Here is a 16,704-nt window from a genome sequence, read left to right on the forward strand (position 1 = left end):
AAAAGAAAGCCCAGAAATAGGAGACTTGTCAGTTTGAATGTTAGTTAAATAAGTACATAAGATAAACAGTTCAGTGAGGGTTATGTAGCTGAATTTTCAATCAGCATGCACAAAAGGCTGTTACAACAGCATCTTCCATTACCAAAAGCATGTAGTATTTGTTGCCCAGAGTAGCAGGCATACTTTACAGAGGAAAATCTACCAGTTTTAACAAATCTTCCTTTTCAAATTAAATATTATTATCCAACTCAGAGCACCAGGAATCCCCCTCACACCATGCTCTTTTAAAAATCCGATATCCAGCAGTTTTTGGAGTTCATCTGCAACTTAATTAGCACTGAAAAGCCTTTATTTCACAACTGTTTATTTCATACCTGAAACAGGTGCTGCACTCTAATAAATTTAGTTAAATGCATCCCTCTATTTTTAATCTTAAAATAAATTACTGTTGCCATTCTGTTTAATATAAGTGGATGAATAGCTACCATTGTGATGCCACCATTTCATTTCCACATGGTACAATACATTTTTAAACTATTTTGCTTTATTATAGTATTAATTTTGAAATAACTGGCCCAGAAATTCAAGACAAACTTACCTTTTAAAAAAAGCAAAGAAGCACTTGATGATTAGGTGGACCAAAGTTCTCACTGCCTGTATCTCTGTTGAAGACAGCTGCTTCCACTGCTGGAAGAAGGTATATCAGCGACACAGGAGACAGGCAACAGGGCAAGAGCCGAATACTGAGGACAAGCCAGTGACTGCCTGGAAAAGTTACTCTCTAGAGTGAGATAGGGTAAAGGTGGAGGTTTGACCTAATCAGGGAATAGGTTTAAATGGTATCTGGGAGGGAAAAGAGTTGGCTGTGGGCAACAGAGAAGAGGAAAAGAGACAACAGCTTGTAATGCACCAGTGCAAACACTTGCACTGGTGTGTTACAGAGCTCAGTGAAAATGTGGAGAATTGCTGAAGATACTGGATAGGGAAGCTTGCTTGGGGAGGCCACTCTGTGTGTGTGTATGTGTATGTATATATTTATAAAAAGCATGTATATATATGTGTGTGTATGGGGGGAATTCGAACATTCCAGATTTTGTAAGGTGCAGCACTGCAAGGCATAGGCATCTTCTGTTCTTCTCTTGCACAGAAGGAGCTGACAAACCAGGACAAGTGATCCAGACAGCAGGGTATCCATCCATATGCAGTTTGAGAGCTGTGTGTAAATCCTGGGTTAGCCAGCTGGCTGCAGCTGTGTTCCCCTCTAGGGTGACATGGGGCAAACTGCTCTGCTCACTACATCGTCACACAAGGTATGAAAAGGGAGGGCATGGCATGCTGCTTTCTCTTCCAAAAAATGGCATGTTGTACAAAATGGCGGCTAGGAACAACTGTGAACGCAGATGTGGCGCTCTGAATAGCCATAGCTTAGAGATGGGTGGAGGTGCATCTACATGGAGATCATCAGTGAAGCACCCTCTGTGGTTACAGCCCTACTCCATGGAACACTAAGGGGTCTTTTAAATGTGGTGCATAATCTCAGCTACAGACATAATTTGTCACAAATTAAAGGTTCCTCTTAAGGTTTTTAGGGCCTTCACAGGACTATTGGTCTCAGGTTTCTGTCACTAGAGAAGAGTTTCCTTTCATATCTACAGATACTGTATATGAAATTTAAGCATGACTGTTTATTGTGGTTTTTTCACATGTGTAATTTATCTGGATTCTGCAGGTATACTTTTTTTTACATTTGTTCTTTGGTGTTAATGTATTTTTTGTAGAATATGTGTAAATAGATATGAGCAAACTGTGTAAAAGTTATTCAGCTACCCAGTGAACCATGTAATCTGTTGATTCATAGAGACAACAGATAATAGAGTGAGATATTTGCTTTACACTGTCTGTGTAGTATCTAGGCACAGAGTCAATTTGTGTCCTGTCGGGGCATGTTGTACCACACTATATTATCACTTTGAGGATAGGCAATTTGGGTAATGAATATGTGAGCTGGGTGGGGGTGGAGAAGTATATCCAATATCTACAAAGTGGAAATGTTGAACCAAGGTTTTGGCTTCATCCTGGTTAATTCAAAGCAGTATCATCACAGACAAGCTCTTTTGCTACCTTGAAAACGGTATTGTTAATTAGCTTCTATCTTCCCCTTTATCATCTCATAAAAATGGAAACAATGCACTAAACACTGACATTTTCTTTGTACAGCAGGTATGAGTAAAAATGCCATCCCTTTGGGAAAACACAATGGAAGTAAATGAGCATTTTGAGAGCAGGTGAAGGAAAATAGTTACTAGTTTCTATGCTTGATCCAAGGAACCATTTGACCAGACTGTGCTTACGCTTGTCTACTGCAGCAGCCCATCACTATACTGCTGTTCCAGCCACTCCCAACAGCCCTGGGGTTGACAGCTGTGCAAATGAGCAGCACGTGCAGAGTAATGACAAATAGGCCACCCTCTGTCCACTCCCCAGAATACGCTTCACAGCATCAGATTTTTGTTTTCTTATTAATCCTTCTCTTAACAAATGATCTTGCAAGCTGTTGACATTTGTGTGACTTTTCCAGGAAAGTATCCCTGGATTCTTGACAGGTATTTGCAAAAGAGAATTCATGAAAGAGGGATGTTCCAGGACTGAACTGCTTCCTCCCCTCCAAACATCTTCCCTCATATATTGATGGTGTGTTGTGCAATGCAGGAAACTGTGGACCTAGGTGCTATGTCAAGTATCAAAATGGGTTTAGCTGTGTTACTCCAGAACTCTGTTGGGATAATTTGCCCATTTAGTATAGAAATGTAGTGGAGTGTGTTAATACGGTTAAATTGGTTCTCTCTGGTACTGGTACAACTGAGCTTGGTTGAAGATGGCTCAAGTATTGCTATGCAGTCAGGGTAACAGGTGAGTCTCACGGTCAAATATACAGGCAATCCAAATAAACCCGCCAAATGTAACCATTGTAATGGGAGTCCCTATAATGTGTCAAGCTGAAATTAGCTCCATCCACCTCCTCTTCCCCATCTTCTGATCCTGCCATCCTCACCTGGAGTCATTGTTGAGATTTGAAGCCTGCAGAGGAGAGTGGGAATGAGCTATCCACCCACACTGCGGGTGACTGTCACATCAAGGAAATCTCCATACATCAGACATGAAGCCAAACAGCAAAGGCTTAAAAATGGAAAAGCTGGGTGAAACAAATAAAAATCTTCCTTCTTTTCTCACTAATGGTTGGTGATTTGTCCATAAGCAATCATTTCACTCTAGATTTTATAAGGCCTGCTTCTGACATCTTGGTTGGCTTCACTTAAGCAAAATTCGTCTCAACTTAAATAGAAGTTTTACTTGAATATTAAAGACTGCAGGTAGTCCCAGAACCTCTCTTCCCTTTATCCCCACGCCTTCCACCACACGCACCCAGGCTACTTTAGGTAGTACAATGGTACTTTTCAGGTAAGGCTGGCCAGCCTGCCCCCGTGTCCCAACCAGAGAGCTGCCCCTCTGAGTGTCCACGTGGAAGGGCTGGCCAGAGCAGGCACTCCTCTCCTTCCACGCACCTGCCAAGTGCCACAGCCACCTGGGCCATGCTGGGCAGTCACTGTCACAGAAAAAGGAGGCAATGTGGTAAAAATAAAGCTTAGTCATGATTCCTGCAGAGGTAGAGAACAAGTAGGTTTTTTTCTCTAATTAATGCTATTTACTGTCTGTGCTGAGGAGCTCTGGTGAGGAAAAGGTCAGCATTGTGATATGCATTGTACAAACACAACAAAAAAAGAGGCTGTATCTGCATAGGGGCCAGTTAGTGCCTGTGACACACAGTAGGAGTTTTTTCCAAGACATCTCTCAGCCATGGGTGCCAGGTGGATTCAGCTTCTTTGTATGCCTCAGACTAGAAGACGTCTTGGAACAGAGCATACAAGGAGGCAGGTTTTGATTGCATTAGAAACATTAATTCTCATTTTCTAGCTGCTTATACATCACATTTCCTCAGCAATACCTCATACTGCTAGTTATTGCTAAAACATCTCTGGGGATATAGCTTGTAGCTACGTTTGTTCTCAGCTCCTGGTAATGTGTTGCAACGTGAGAATGTACTTCCATCTCGAAGTATGATGAGGCAACTTGATGCTCATCCATCAGCCACACAGCTTAATGCAAACAGGGTCAGGGTGAGCTTTTAATGGGCCTGTATCATCTCCCTGACTGGAACCAGCCTTTCGCTACTCACCTGTTGTTCACCGTCTCCAGCAATCTCAGCAGCTGCAGTGGATCTTTGGACCCAGTTGGAGTAGTTGTGTCAAGGCTTTCATTTAGGCCAGGAAACTACCCCTGAGTTCTCTTGGGTCAGGGCCACCATGTTCAAGCATTGTGCATGTAATAAATAAAATGGTCTAGGGAAAACATGTTACTCTTGCTTAGGCTCATCCATTTCTCTTGAAAGAAAACATGTCCTTGAAGAAGATGAAGGTCTGTATGTCTCAATTTTAATTGCACCCCATTTTAGTGCTGGGATGACTACCCTGACTATGAAGGACCTTCTCCTGATGGGGGTCAGGACAGAACCCACTGTGCTCACAGCTTCCCGGCTGGGAAGATGTTGCTCCCTTGCTTGGCTTAGCTATTCCAGAAAAGCTTAACAGAATGGCGACTTCCCTGCCATCCCAGTACACAGATCTCTGTGTATGGTATACACAGGAGCACTTTGAAAGAGAAGTTAGAAAATGTCATGTGTATTGTGTACTATAAAAATTTCAGTTTATCTTGCATGTATTTTTAATGGCAGCCACTTTCCAACTTCCTTTTGTTCGATACAAACAGCAAACTTGTTCTTGAAGTAAATACTGTTTTAGTCTTCTGTTTTTTTCCCCTTTATTTCATTTCAGTTTAGTTTAGTTTAGAGCTTCTGCCTGAGCAGCCAGGGAATATATATAATAGGGCATGAATACATTCTTATAAGTATTAGAACAAGTATGGAAACACAGAGCCCTTAGTGACCTTGCTAGTCCTCTGCTGATCACTTGTGTTTGTTGTTGTAGGAAGGCAAACATAAGTATAGAAGTGTTATTGAACAGAAAACCCTTCAAAAATTTCACCAGTCTTTTGTATTCAAGTCGCAGAGCAATGGGGGGCCGCCCTGCTCAGAAAGCATACTTATGCAAGTATTAAGAACTGGCTGAGATAAGAAGTAAAGCTTAAGAGACCTTCATCATTAGCTGCTAGTGGTGGAGATTAGTGATCCTACTACAGGATTACAGATGGAAAGAGTGCTAGTGTTGGTTAATTGTTCATTAATGCTTGTAAAATAAGATAGCAGTAGTAAAACTTGCTATTGTCTGCTCTCTCAAAGTAAAACAAAATTGGATCTGCTTGTCAATAGCTGTATTGATGTTAACAGGAACATGTTTAACAGATCATTTTACAGTGTAAACTGCTATCCAGCTCTTTCATCATTTAATTAGACACTATTATCCTAATAAGAAATAATTTATGTTTTAGATAATCTGTTCTCTACACACGAATGTTTTATCCTTTTAATTAGCAATGCCTTCACTAGGGTGCTTTTAATATTTCAGAGTTTGCATATAAATCTCAGGTGGAACATTACCTCCCTGTAGCCTCATGGATTTATTTTATTTACAACGCCTTTAGAATTGCCATACTTTCTCACCAGTGCTTTGCTGTACTGTTAGGGAATGGCAGCTGCGGTCCAGGTAGCAGAATCCCTCTCTCAGGTGCAGCCCAGGATTATGCAGACTTCTGCCAGCAAAAACCTGTGAATGTAGCCCTGGGAGCAGGATGTGCATTAAGGAGAAGAAGCTGCGGCTCTGACTCCGTGTCTCCTGAGGGGCTGCCGTGCCACGTGAAGCAGGGCCGTGCTTGCTGCAGAGGGCTTATGCTTGTCCTCTGTGTTGGTGGGATGCTTAGTCCAGGCTGCAAAATAGATCTCGCAGAGGTGAGGAGGTGGTGTGGTGGCTGCCTCCCCATGCAGACATGCCTGTTCTGTGAAAATCCAGCTGGTGGCTGGTCTGTGATACCTACTAGCCGGGAAGGTGTGCAGGCAGCCCCCTCTGCACTGCCTGCCCCAGAGAGGGGCCAACTCTCTCCTGTACCTCCCGTGGTGCCCCCAGCATTGCTCTCCAGTGGGAGCTGTTGGTGGGTGCCCAGTGCAGGGACTTGCAGTGTATGCTGGACTGGCAGGAGTGGGACTGCTGCTCCTGGGAGCCATGACTCTCTCCTCCCACAACCAAGTGGGCCAGCAAGGATCCTGCAAAGTGCACTGTGAAAAAAAATGGCCTTTTGACAGAGACAAACTTGAAAAGAAAATGAGACCCTCCCTTTTTATTAATAAAAATAAACACTAATACTAATCCTGGAAACAGAAAAAATTTTCAGTGAGATGTGTGTGGAGGATTAGTGTTTTCACAAAAAATTACTTCACAGCAAGAAAACTCAGCTGTCCAGGAAATAAAGCTATGTGTTTTAAAGGCACAGGTAAACTCTGCACCTTCCAGGTTACTTCCCTGTAGGCGCTTGAGCATGGAAACTAAAGACTCTGGGTCCTTACAGAGGACACACCCTGGGAGACTTCATCACACCCTCACCAGATTTTCCTCCGTGTGTCTTGGTCAAGGATAATGGTAGAGCCATTGCTGGAGATCATTTGCTCTGCCCTGATCTTGAGTCTGCTTTATTGGTCCCTTGGCAGCAGTCAGAGGAGCCTGAAGGGCAGCTTTAGCCTAAGCCAGATGCCACTGGCCCTGAGGGACTGCTGCATCATCCAGGCACTGACAGGACGCTGAGGAGTCCTGGCCGGGGTCCCTATGCAGGCAGGAGTCGTGTGTGGTGGTGTGAAAAGCTGCCGTGCTCTGATAACTGGCCTGAGAGGGGATGCACGTATGGAGTAACAAATGCAAACACTTCTGCTGAGTGCCACTAACCTATCTGCCCCAATACATCATCGACTGATGTCAGAGACCACGTGAACCACCATATCAGGCCTCCAGTGGACGGGTCATTTATGGCTTTCCGTTGATCATCACCTGCAGCCTTGTCTGTCAGAACAAACAAGCGGGGGCTGAACTCTGGATGTATGAGTTGCCCCATGGAGAAATTTGAATGCAATGATGTCTCTGTCAGTTGATAAGAAGTGATTCTGCTGGTTAATTGCCTCAAAAGTGCTAACCAACAGCTCATTAGTCTTAAAGATACAAACTTGGTAACCCTTTTTATGTGGCATGGAATGAGAAGTGAATAAATAATTGCATGCTGAGACCTGCCACTGAGAGATGTAAGATGTTGGTTTAAGATAAAGAAAAACAAAACCTGACTGAAATATTTGGGAAGATGCAAAAGATACAAGTCACAACCTCAGTTTGCAATACAAACCCAAGCCCAGCTTTTCTGTAATGGCTATTTTGATAGGAGTAACAAGTAATAGCCAACTTGTCTGTGCTGAGAGTTAGCCCCAGTACAGAAACAAAACCACCCTGCTCTTAATTTAGTAATTAAAAAAGAATACCGTAGAGAGGTTGAGTGGGAGATTGTATCAAATGCTGGAACTTTCCTTATTGCTCATCATCTTATCCTCTCCTACAGTTTATAGGTGCTTCTTCAATCACTACAGCTATAAATTACCTTCTTGGCAAACTGCCCTAGATCTGGTTTGGGCAGAACCTCTGGGCCTGGCAGTAACTGTTCAGTTCAGGCCATTCAGCAGTGGAATGGCAGGCAAAGAAAAATAAAGAAATCATTACTGTGGCTTTGTTAAACTGATGGATATCTATGGATCTGGAGCACAGCCCTTTGGTTCCTCCAGCGACATTAAGGGATGTGTAAATAGGATACACCACTGCGTGGTAGCTGCTCCTTAAAATCAAAGCATGAGCAGCTGGACAAACATGCCTTGTAGCCAGATAACTTTCCTTGCCAGGAAAGCAGAGTGCTACATGGGGGTGTCCAACTTGGGGACATGGCAAAGTACTTTTGTTTGAATTTGAAGTGTACATTAAGATGTCCTTATATGGAAGCACTGGGATTGCAGATGATTAGAAGGAAAAAAAAGATTCATTCCTGGTAGAAATTCTCCAAGCAGCGGAAATTAACACGTAAATGAGGTGCTAGAATAACTGTGTGTGATGCTGGTAGAGACCTCCAGGAAGAAACTCTTGCTCTGTACTAAAATAAGTGAACAATGAAGCCCCTCTGTGGCTAGATGAGAGGAAGCGTCTGAAGAGGGGTCTTGCCATTCATTCTACCTCATTACAGGTACCTGACTGATAGCAAGGCTGTGTCTCAGTGCAAGCAGCTCATTAGTAAGAGAAGACTCTGACATTAGTTCAGATGTTGATCGACGTGACTGGTAGTGTGAAGTCTGGATTGCATTGTCAGCTAGAGCTTTATCATCAGCATTGCAGCTTGGTGGTTTATCATGGAGAATCAGTTTAGGAAGAGTGTGTTAAACTATTTGCCAGGAGGTTTAATACCCACCCAGCCATTATCTGATAGCATGGACCAGTGTGGCTTCCTTTACCTACCATCTCATAAAAGGCCAGGTGAAAAGATCATGAAACGACAAGGCACATTTCCAGAGCTGCCTGCTAGAGCCCGGCCCCTGCTCAACAGCATGCAGCGTGTGATGTCAGAGCGACTGTTTGAAAGTTAGGTCACGGCAGTGCACACGTAGGTGCCAAAAAGATGCCCACATGCCCGTGTAGCACGTGTCAGTGCAGCTCTCTGGTGGGCCTAATGTATCGCTGTTATTATCCACTCTTTTGACCTAATGCCATGCAACAGAAGGGAAAAATCTTGCATATCTCAGTTCTCCATTGGAGCATTAACGGCAATTTGCAATTGTTCTGCTTTAAAATCTTATCAAGCACAATGCGGCCTTCCGGGGCTTTGTCCTTAGTGTGCTCTGGATCACCCTGCCCGCACGCAGCTCTGTTTCCACCACGGCTAACAGTGGTCTCCATGGCTGCTCTGGAGGAACATGACAACTGTCTTCATGCAATGTTTTCCTCAGCAAGATCTTTTTCCAGCTCGCCCGTTCTAAAGAGTTGATGGTTTCCTGTGACCTTTTGGACCTACACTTCAGTTTCTTGTATGCTACAATCGAGCTCCCTCTTCTTGCCTTGTTATGAGCCAGCACATGATGGATGAGCCCTCAGCATGCCTTGAGGTGCAGCAGGAGCAGTGGAGGAAGTAAAGACAGCAGATCTACTTCAGCAAATTAGCAGCAACAGCAGGCTCTGTTGTGGCAGTTCTGTTGAATGCCATCATTTTAACTGTTCACTATGGAATAGTTCCTAAATGGCATTTATATTTAAGTCAGTTTATTATATTATTCCAGCCATGCAAAGCTGTACTACAAATTTACCAGCTCAGGCACAAAATCTATTCACCCATCCTTTTCCAAGATGATGATAATGGACCCCCTCCCTTTTTCCTCCTTCTTCCCTCAAATGATTATATTTTGCTTGCCCATCAAAACAAATCACTCATCTTGGGTGAATAAAATTTTGCAAGGCTGCAGTATGCAGGACGACACAGTTTGTTTGGTTTTTGGTTTTGGTTTTTTTTTTTTACATTTTTTGCCATTGCTCTCTGCAGAAGATTTCACAGTCCTTGCTTAATTTTTGTATGCAAACCATCTTACTGAATTCTGACACACGTCACTGATGCAACTCTGACAATACAACACCATTTTTCTTCTACAGTGAATACTTTTGACATACTTTTCTAATTATTTCTTAAATTAAATCAAAAAAGTATATAGAAAAGGCATGGCTTAGCTTGAGCTTTTCTTTTTGTGCCTCCACTTTCAAAATCCTTCCTCCGTTTTTTGCGCTCGATGGGCATTTTAACCAAATAAAGTGGTTCCAACCGGCGTTTCATGGTGATGGTTGTATGCAGACCAGCATGCCTAGCACAGGGCACTGACATGTGCCTCGTTTAAAAGGACGAACCTCCTGCCTGTGGGTCTGCCTGACGGAAAGGGCTGATGGCAGCCGGCCAGGACGTATCCTGCTCCTGCCTTCCCTGGGACTTCAGGTACCTCAAAATCAACACAAAGCGCTTAACCATCGCCTGCTTGTCAGCGGCGTGCTGCGGCGTGGGGGGGGATGTGGATGGGGTCTCTTTCACTGACGTGTTTCAAAAGGAGCAGCATGAAACCTGAATTACTGCCAGCGTTTCCGGGTGTCCTATGAGCTGCCCGCCCTGCAGGTCTTCCTGCAGGAGGAGTTTTTCTCCCCTTTGTGAAGCAGCTCACCACAACAGACCTCCCTCCAACATTTGCCCCAAACCAAGGGGCGAGGATGGATGCGGCTGCGCATTCTCCAAAGGCATTGTTTTGGGCACTTCACCTGCTTCCTTTTCTATTAAAAAATCAACATGACACTTGCAAAGTGGCTCTTTTCCCCACCCCCTTACCACCTGCATTGTCAGAGGAGCCAAAAATCAAAAATAAAATAATCAGTTATTTTAAGCCGAAGCTTGAAAGGGTATTAATTCAATGGGATAAACTACAGTTAAGAAACTTTTATCAAGCAAGCTGGGTTAGGTGGTTAAAAGAAAGCAAAAAAAACCCCTAAAAAACATACAGTAGGTAGCAGTTTATGTGTCAAGAAAACTGAGAGAAATTTTGACACTCTGATGTCTAGCAGATAGCACTTAAATCATTTTTCTCCAAACTTCAGTCATAAAACTTCAAAGAGTTTTAGCCATAATACAAATTTTTAGACTAAGAAGCGGTGTTTGAAGTTATTTTATAGGATTTTGCTGTAAGGGCTCCAATTGATTTGTAGTAAGATAAAAGAAGAAAACTTTATTTTCGAAGCTTTGTCGGAAAAAGCTTAGCTTCCATTGGCCGTTTTGCCAATATGCCTTGAGGGGATGATGATGTCGACACGGATATTATATGCCTATACGAACTGAACTGAGTTTACACCTCCTGCTGTTTGTGTTATGGTTAAAATCTGTCACAAAACTGGCAGTGATTTATTAAATGTTTAATGAAGTAAGACAAAAACTTCAAGAACTACAAACAGAAAAGTAGAACATCACATTAAAGTATAATAATATAGGTTACTTTTCTGATTTTTTCATATTTCTTTTGCTAAAAATGTGAAAAACACAATTAGAAATCAAGGCAGTATCAAAAGATTACGGGGTGTCACAGATCAGTCTACCAAAGGTTGTGCTTCGCTCGTTCACTTTTTTCTTTCTAAACAGAGGGATGAAAAAAAGAATATGAAATAACAGTATGCTTACAAAAGAAACCAACCAACCCAAAGAAAAACCCAAGCCGGCACTATAAAGTATCAAGTCTCAGCCACAGAAAATTTTCCCTATCAAGTTTTCAGAAGAGCAGTATCAAATGTCACTCAGTGTTATTTCACTGTTATGGCATGTCCCAGTTAGAAGAAAATTCTGCTCTGCATTGCATGTTTAAATAATGTTTTTCTAATCAACCATTTTTAATTTTACCTAATGAACTTAATTGGAATTATTATTTATGTTAAAAATTAATTCCTGAATGCAAATCTCAAATTTATTTTATTTTCCAAAAGCTTTTAGAAATTATTATTACAGCTTTATGTTTTCTACATTATAATAAAAGACAATATTTGTATAAGCCTCCCGTCTGTTGGTGTATGTGACTACTAAAGCTGAGCAAGTGTACTCCTGCACTTTTTGGCAGAGGTTATTTACATTTCCTTGTATAACAGAGACTTAGTCTATGTTTTAGGTTTAATTATTTTTCATTGTAAAATGTAATTCCTGTTGTTTGACTTGCCTGATTATTTATGTACATCCTGAACTAAAAATTCATTAAACACAGCAGGAGGGGGTTTAAGATTACAAATCCATGTTTATTGTGTTATTTAACTCAAAGGACATCAGCCATCAATATATCCATACCAACACGCTAATTCGCCGTGCGATTTATGGTGGACTTTGCCGGCGCTGTTATGCCTCATGAGCAGCGATAACCCAGGTTGCTCCTCAGGCTCCCTCTTCCCGGTTCTCCCTTTTGCTCGGAGACATTTTCAAATCCAACATTTTCTTTCTCCAGGAAAGCCAGCAGAGCAACAGAAAGCAGCACTCCTCTCCAAGCCTAGCCTGCGGTCGGCTTTCTGCAAGTGTTTGTCCTGGTCTGTTCCGATTTCACGCTCGCAGGCATCCAGGGTACCAGCGTAACCCCCCAGCCTGCTGGCCCTGACAGAGCCAGCTACCCAGCTCTGAGGCACTCGGTTTACTTCTCTGTTTGGCAACGATGGGAACATTAATTTGTTAAATAAAGAAGGTGTTCACGTAGCGTAGTTAAGCACAACAGCCAATGTCATTGCCAGACCCCTCCTGCCATAAATGACTGGACCTTTTTTTGCCTTCCCACCCTATGCAGCTTTGCAGGGGCCCAGGGTTTGGCTCCATTTGCAGGGGTTTTGGCTCCCATGCTGAATGGAAGGTCCATGGTTTTAAACTGCATTTTTGTCTCCTTTGGGATATTGGTAAATCAAATTAACTGCAGTAAACCTGGGAAGTCCCCCTTAAAAACCAAAACAAAACCCAGTAAACAATCCTTTAATTCTTCATCTGCTGCTGCTTTTTGCCTGCTTCGCCAGGTGAAGAGCTGGGTGGCAGTTTGCCTACAAGCGCTCGACAGCCCGAGGGCTGTCACAGAGGAGAAGTACTTGAGCTACTTATCAGGTAAGTTCAGAAGTTGGAAGAAAAGCTTGTAGTTGCTCATTTTTGCCCTCACTACTGGATGTCACTGCCTATGGCTAGTGCAGAAACATTCAAGGGTGCCATAATGCAGCTCACCAAAAAAAGGCAAATGACATTGGAGATATCCTTAATCCCTGGCCTTATATAAACTAATCTGCAGGGGGTTTGAAACAGGTTTATTCTTGCAGCTAGTTTTTAATCAAGTGAGTCTCATATTCCCTGTAATATATAAATGAGCATACAATAACTCATACTTCTTTTTTTGCTTAAAGGGCAAGACATAAATACTAGCCGCATATTTTTTACTATCACGTCTGATTTCTTTTCAGCCAGCTATGTATTGTCAGAGGTTTTTCCAGCACATAAAACAATGGCAATTGGCTCCAGGTGACTATATTCTCTTATTTTTTTCACCCCTAGTGTTTGTGTTTGTGTAACATAAACTTGCTTGTGTCCCCATTTCCAGTCCTGTATTTCTGGGAAGCAATCTTTATGATGGCTACGCCTGTCTCTCTGGGACTCTCCTTCAGAGACACTGGAAAGAAATGCGGCATTTTAGACTTTATTTCCATATTTTAAATGGATTTTAAAAAATATTGATAAATGCTTCCTCTGCTTCCCCTGGTCCCAGCATTTTTAAAAATACATGTCTTTGTTGATGTTAAAGGACATCACTATGAAAAAGGATTTCCGGACCCCTCAGGTCCCGACAGAGATCTGGAGAAGCTAGTGCCAACTTCACGTTTCTGAACTATAGGACTGCCCCATTTTGTAACCCAGGACACTCGCAGACTATGACAGAAAGTAGAAACTATCATCAATTTGTCTTCAGTCTCCTAGAAATTAGTACAGAGACCCTTATGTCCCTCTTGTAAAAGAAAAATGTGACACCTGCTTCTATTAAAAATGTATGTCCTTAAAAAGAAAAGAAAGGGAAAAGCCTGATCCCGGGGCAGGCAGTTCCATGTGGCTCAAGAGGTGGAGAAAACCTTAACCAAAGCCTGGTCTTAAAGCAGGAGTGCTCTGCGTGTGGACGTGCAACGCAGCGTGCCTTCAAATTCAGGCTTTCAATTGGACTCTGCAGGATCTTTATAATTGTTTCTTTGCAAAATAAACGGTATAGTGTGTACACAGCCTACCGCGCGTGAGAGCTGTGCTACAGCCACGAAGGTAACCCGTCTCCACCGAGGGGCAGCCGCTCTGACCGTGGTTTCATGAACTCAACCCGGCGTCATTAAACTTGTAAACCCTCCATCGTGCGCATGTAGCGATCCTTCCCTCCAGTTTAGTCCCTGGGACATCTAGTGGTGGGCTCCCAAATAGCACCGGGGCACTCGGACCCCTCGGCCGCAGCAGGGTGCAGGACGGGGCCCCTGGGCTGGGGTAAGGCTCGGTGCCCGCTCAGGACAGGGGAGGGTCAGTGCAGGGGACAGTCAAGCCCCAGCATCTGCCAAGCCGGATTCCTCCGGCATTGCCCTCCTTCTCCTCACGCGCAGCTGGAGCTGGAGCTGGAGCTTGGATCTACAGGCGAGCTACCGAAAATGCAACCAGGCGGCTCATCTGCGCGGGCGCTGAGACAGCCTCTGACATTACCGGGAATGAAGGCCTGCGGTGTGTTGTTGTTGGGGACCTTGTTAGGTGGAAAATAACATCAGGAACATTTGAAAGAACACGAACTATATATGTGATGCAAAAACCAAGGTCATTAGGGGATTTGGACTTTAACCTGAGCATTTTCTTTAGGAGGGTTTGTTTGGAGTGCAGTTATTTTACTGGGCTCTTTATGGAAAGCATGTTCCACCAGTAATGTATGTGGGGAGCCACAGACACTTTGATAGTATCCTATCTGGCCTATTAAAGTCCTCAGTCCCCCTCTTTTATTCTATACCTCATATATTTATTTTTAAGGAATGTAAAATTACAATGGGACAGGAGACATCATAGCTTTCCTGCCCATATAACCTTGTAGAAATCTCAAATGGCAGTGTATTTACCTAGTCTCTTCTGCAGGGAGGACCTCCACTGCTCTAGCCTACACTTCTTGTCTACCTCAAACTCCTAGTCACCCTGAAGTTTAGATGTGCAAGGTGTTCGGTCCCAGCCTATCTTTATAAAATAACAGCAAAGTGATCCAGCAGCGTTCAGTTTTCCTCAAAATCTAGTTTCCCAAAAGAGCTCCTGCTTATTGGAATGGTCTTCAGAAATCTACAGAATCGTACTTCTCAAGGGGAGATTTTGTATAATTACAGACATGAGTCCTGTGATGTGTCCATTAGCAGGTTAATGAGGTAGTAATGAGTAAAATGCCAAAGGTTGTCATAGATTTGTTTCAGCATGAAATGAAGCTGAGTGTTAAAATGTGATCTCTCCATGCCAGGATACCTGAGTGCACCCTGTTAATTATTGCTAAAAGAGCTGGCCTGTGTCTCCTGGTTAACAAACAGACAATTCCTTCAACAGAACAGCCTTCCTCTGAGAGGTGTTGGGGTGTGTTGGCCTCATGCGGCCCCCAAAAGCTGCCCAAGGCTGGGCTCAGCAGAGGCAGACCTGGAGGCAGACCCGGCTGGGCTGTGGGGTCCTGGACCTGACTCTCTGAAAGGGATGCTGATCTGAGAAGACACCCATCCCACATCTTTTAAATGAAAAGATTCAGAGTACTCTTTCCTTCCGGGAAACCGTAGGAGGTCTACTGCCATGCCTGGTAGAGTGTAGCTACATGATCTGATTTTGTAAGTGACTTCCACAGAATCACAGAAATCATCCTTTTGGCCCGTTAAGAGTCACACCTCTGTGTGGTATCATGCCACATCCTTGTCGGGGGGACTACTGAAGAAATCATCCGATGGTGTTCCTGACAGGGACACTTGCCTTCCTGGGAGGAAAAGGAAGGGCTTGAAAAAGACACGATGTGGCTTCCCAGCCTCAGGTCTACAGAAAAGGCACTAATCCTGCATGGAGGCTGGATTATCTGCAGGATTTGCTTGGGAACCTTCTGCTATTAGCTCCTTGGCTGTCAGTGCACTCTGCTCTACAGAGCACTGACTTCTGCACAGGTACCTATGCCTTCTGTACTAGCATCACCCTTGAGGCCCCCCGCTGCTAGCTATGGGTTAAAGGGCTTTATAGCGCTCCTTGCCTTAGCCACACGTGCCTATAGCAGTGATGGCAAACTGTTTGCACTTAGAAAAGTTTGGACCGGCACAGGAAAATAGGATTTAAAAAAAAAAAATTAGCAGCCACCACATCTTTCTTCCCGCCCCTGCTGGAAAAGGCCCCTGAGCCTTCCATGAGCTGAGGGAGAACTGGCAAAGCCAACCACCAGTTTCAAAACTATGCAAAAACTCTGTTTCGGTCCCGGATCACTGTGACCTTCCTACCACCACCCAGGTGGTACTTCGAGCCAGCACACTCCGTATTAAGACCCACTCTGGACCACAGCACAGCAGCCCTCCACAGCTACCAAGGCACATACGTATACCCCAAAAGGTATGGGGACTCCAGCAGCTTCATTAAACTTCAGTTTAATAATAGAGAAAGGTTTGTTTTTCTGCACTGACAGATATTGAAAACATTCTGAAACTTCAAACGCTTTCACAAGACATCACTGTCTGTTTCCAGCCAGCTGTGGTTACAATCCCAGTAACAATGTCAGAGCCAGGGGCAGAGAGCACTGACCAATGATTTAAGTCAATATACATCGTATCAATGAAGGTGTTGCATAGGTTTTTCTCAGGGAAGCAAAAATTCACAATTTGAAGGGTTCTGGTTAATCCTGTGCTTGCCCTGAATTCAGGAACTCAGGGGCATCAGTTTGAGATGCCATAATTTGTAATAAGCATATTTGACAGTGCCTCAAAATCTTACATAAGATGATGCATGTTTCTATGAGAAGTGTTTTGTTCCTCTTGTAGGCTTTTATCTGGCTAAATCTGCTCAATATATTAATGAAATATAAACTTCAAAGCTGAT

This window comes from Aquila chrysaetos, chromosome 12 (assembly GCF_900496995.4).
Source record: "Aquila chrysaetos chrysaetos chromosome 12, bAquChr1.4, whole genome shotgun sequence".
NCBI lineage: Eukaryota > Metazoa > Chordata > Aves > Accipitriformes > Accipitridae > Aquila > Aquila chrysaetos.